Here is a 4,497-nt window from a genome sequence, read left to right on the forward strand (position 1 = left end):
CAGCTGAAGGCTGAAATCACAAAGCAAAATTCTGCAAGAGCGCTGCTAACGATACCACAGAGGCGCTAGGGGCACTGGGAGCGACCACTCCGGCCAAAGCGTAGAGTGAGTATATATATAAGAACCGCATCGTTGAGGTCCTCAGGGAAAGGAATTAGGCTGTTATAATAGTGTTGCTCTAGGGCCATACAGGAGATTTCTTGACAATAAGAGTAGAAGATATCTCGAAAGGGATTTAAAAATGGTCAGACCATGTCAGAGGTAGGGACTGGAGAGTTTTGAGCTTCTCACAGTTTGAAAAAATGAGGTCAAGGGTGTGTCCTGCGGCATGAGTGGGGCCCTTTACCCTTTGTGTCAGATTTAAGTGTTGCATGGATTCTAGGAGATAAGTGGCGCGGTTGCAGCTACTTACATCAATGTGATGGTTGAAGTCTCCCAGTACCGTGAAGTGGGGATGTTTAATGGAAAGATCTGCAGTGATAGCCAGTAGTTCAGAAATGGCAGACTGAGGGGTATTCGGGGGGTTGTAGTTGTAGTTGTACTTGTGACAACACTGCGCCAATCCCACGATCAGAAGCATCTGTCTTGACAATGAACTTCTTACTGAAATCAGGTGCTCTGAGAACAGGTGTGAGGATGTCAAAGGTCTTTTGACACTGCTCCGTCCAGTATCTTTTCTGGGTTGTTGTTTAGAAGTACGTTTTGTCAGGGGTGCCACTATGGTACAATATACCTTGACAAATCTTTTATAGTACCCAGTCAGGTCAAGGAAGGCTCTGACTTGGGTGTGAGTCTTGGGAGCCTAAAAAAAACACAAAATGCCCCTTTCCACAAGACTATACTATGGGTAAAAAACCTGAGTATCCTAGGGCATTTTTAAATATGGATCATGTGCTATAAGAACTTTACACCACAAACCTGACAAGAAGAAATATTATTGTATTTGAGCAAAAGACTGTATCAAAACCGTTTTGTAATGCTGTAAAGTGTTATACAAATTCAAATAAATAACAACATAAAATGTACTATGATTTTTTTTTCAAGATTTGAAAATTACAAAACATGATAATCATCTTCTCGCAGAGAAGACACAGTACGTATACACATAAAAAATGTATTGCAAATGGATATAAAAGAAAGACTTCTTTACAAAGAACTGTCGACGTGGCGTTTCGGTGAACAATTACTATTTCTTCACCTTCTTCATGACAAAGTTTTCAGTTTTATCTAAAATGATTATTGCGAGACCCAAAAAGACGTCTCAAGCTTACAATGGCTTCGTACCCCTCAGTGGGAGGAAAGAATTCTCAGCAGAGACGTATGGACAGAGGATATCTACGTCATGAGGTAGAGAATCAAACTATTTATGGTAGAGCAGCCGGCTTTATAGCATCCAATCCAAATTTAAAAGCAGATTTAATGTAAGCAATGTTCCTGTTAAAATATTGAAGTAAATCACAAAGGCAGCTGTAAAATATATTCTGCAGCTTTCTCTGGCCTCACTGTGTTATCTTCAATGTTGCCATGCACTTACAATCCGGTTGGTATTGTGGTGGTCATGCTGTGCTTTGAATTATCGCAATGTCGCAATGTCGTGGAGTTGCTAAAAACAGGCTCTGGATTTCATAATAAAAATCAGACGGGCTGGTGGCTCTATCAGTGCTTCCGAGTCTTGGGAGCCTTCCACAAAGGAAATATCTGTATGGTGGGTTGTAGAGGCTGTATATAGCCTCCAGTGACTCAGTGGCCCAAGTACACAACAGAACCTTGCCCTATGTGGCACTTACTTGCCTTGATAATCAGGCCTGGCTACTGCGGGGCCTGAAACACTTTCTTGTAGTGGACTAGGTAATCCTTCCAGGTAGAACTGAACATAGCTGCACTGAAATTTGACTGCACTGACATTTTCAAAGCCTGAAGGTGCTCTGCTCAGCAACCTCTGGAAAGTGACTGGTGTATTCTTCAAACCAAAGGGCATCACTTCAAACTGAAAGTGGCTTTCAGGTGTAGAAAAAGCAGACCTCTCTTCTGCTCTTTGTGTGAGGGATATCTGCTAATAACCTGAACTCAGGTCAAAAGTACTTTTGGGCAGCCACCAAATTAACAATGAGTTCATATTGTGGAAGAGGTGTGGTGCAGCGGCCATGGTGCCTGACTCCGGACCACAGGGTTCACGGTTCGATCCCCAACGCCGTTGGCAGGTTAGCCCAGCACAATTCTCTCTTACTCTTTCAGAGGGCCCCCAGCGCCGGAACACCTCTGCGGAGGTTGCTGTGCGCTTCACAAATGCTGGTATTATTATTATTATCAGCTCTGGCTATGGGGTGGGCATCAGTCTTGGTGGCTGCATTTAGGCATCTGCAGTCCACATAGACCTCATCTCAGATTTCCCTTATTTTTGATTTGGTTTGAGCACTGGCACCACTGGGCCGGCACAATGACTACTAGAGGGTTCCCTCAACCCTAACACTAGTATCTTGGCAACCTCAACCTTGATAGTTTTGACCTTGTCTGACAGTCTGTGAATCTGTCTTTTTACTGGTAAGCTATCACCTGTGTTCAAATTATGGGTACACCAAGTTGTCAGACCTGAGGTCAAGGCAAACAGACCAGCAAACTGCTTTAACAGAGCTTGGAACAGTTATTTTGCTGTTGATCTGTGAGAGCAGAAGAGAGGACTATTCCTTGCACTGAGCCATTTCTGACATTGGTAGACAGCAAGATAAGGAGAAGCTCACTCTCCTCCTCTTCCCCTCCATATGTCACCATGAGAATTGCAATCTATCTTCTCTTTCGTGGTAGAGTACCAACCTGTTCACATGGATAACCCTGTGAGAGTTTCTTGGGGTTCCTAAGTCTACTAGGTAGGTGAATTCCCCTTTCTTTTACAGTATAGGAAAAGGCCTCTTCCACTTGTCCTGAGGTGCTCTGGGTCCTACAGGCTCTAAACCCCACACCAACTGTCCTGGCTGGTATTTCAGCATTGAAGTATTTTTTTAAAAAAACACTTTATTGAGTGTCACATAGTATTGACCAATAGTTACACGCATCTCACTTAGGTATTTCTTGTTTTTATACATCTAATTTGTGTTAACAAAATTATTGCAGGATGTGCATATAATTGCATCAGGAGTTCAATATTGTTACAATAACAGTATGTATGTTACTGCTGCAAGAAAGAAACATTAATTTAAATAGAGCAAACAACACATCTATGAAAGATTACCCAGTTACGCCTCCCCCCACCCACTTTCTGGCCCATCAGGTCTGCTAGTTGGCAGAGCAATTGCGCATTTGGATAATGTTTAGTGTCCCGGATTGCTTTGTGCGGGTGTTAGTATCTTCCTTTCACCCTCTGACTATTCTGTCCATAGCGATAAAGAGCACTAGCTACAGTGTGTCTTGGATAGCGTCTTGTGGGTACAGATCTATAGCTTTAACCCCTCCAGTGTGACATCCCACTCCATGGAAATTGGGTGCTTCCGCAGCCCCCGAGCCTCTTCACGTCTCATTGCCGTGCTTTCTGCACTGCCCCAGCTAATCAACTTGTCGCACCATGTAGATAATGCAGGGGGACTCGTAAATTTCCACCTCATCATTATATTTTGTATAGCTAGTAAAAAAGCGAGGCCCAGGAAGCGAAGCTGAACTTTCTAGGCACCAGTGCATTTGCAAAGTCCTAATAGGCATTCTGCTAAGTTATCCCAATTTGTAGGTGTGTGACCCCCTCCACATCACCGCGTACTCCCACCCAGTATTCTCGAAGGCGAGGGCAAGCGCATAGCATATGTGTGAAACCTGCCTCTTCAGCTTTACAGTGTGGACAGCAGTGTTAGGTGTCCGGGAACAGTCGCTGCAGTCGGTGTGGGGTTAAGTAAGACCTGTGCAAGATCATGCATTGTATGAATTAAAATTTGGCATTACGAGACACTCTCTAGGGGTGTTCCAGTGTACTTGCCTAGGCCTTATCAGATATGTCTCGTTCAATAGTTCCTGACCATTTCCAGGTCGATGAGTGGAACTGCCTCCTGAGCTAGAATGCTTATATACAACCACCTTATAAGGTGTCACCCCTCTCCCATTTATTATAATGTGGGGACTAGCTCATGCTGCGGGGGCTCCAACTGTTGAGGGGCCCAGTTCTTCTTCACGTAATGCAATACCATGGCATGTGTTAAGTAGAGGTGGCCTGGGGCCCCCATGGCCCGCATGAAGTTGTCATGTTCTAGAAGGGTATTATCATTAAACAAGGCTCCTACAGTGTCCACTCCCAAATCACCCCAGGCCTGCAGCCTACGCTTTGTGAGTCTGCCACCAGGTGTTGGTATCCCCAGCAGTGGGATGTTCCCGGCATAGGGAATGGAGCGGGTGTGTATAGCAGTGATTTTTTCCAGCATTGGAGTGCCGTATCTAGCAGTGGTGGTGCGCTTGAGGGAAGCTTGCTTTTTGGCAGCAGCAATGTGTGTAGGGACCCTCTGTCAATGTCCTGTGTTGTGT

This window comes from Lissotriton helveticus, chromosome 2_1 (genome assembly GCF_964261635.1).
Source record: "Lissotriton helveticus chromosome 2_1, aLisHel1.1, whole genome shotgun sequence".
Classification (NCBI taxonomy): Eukaryota; Metazoa; Chordata; class Amphibia; order Caudata; family Salamandridae; genus Lissotriton; species Lissotriton helveticus.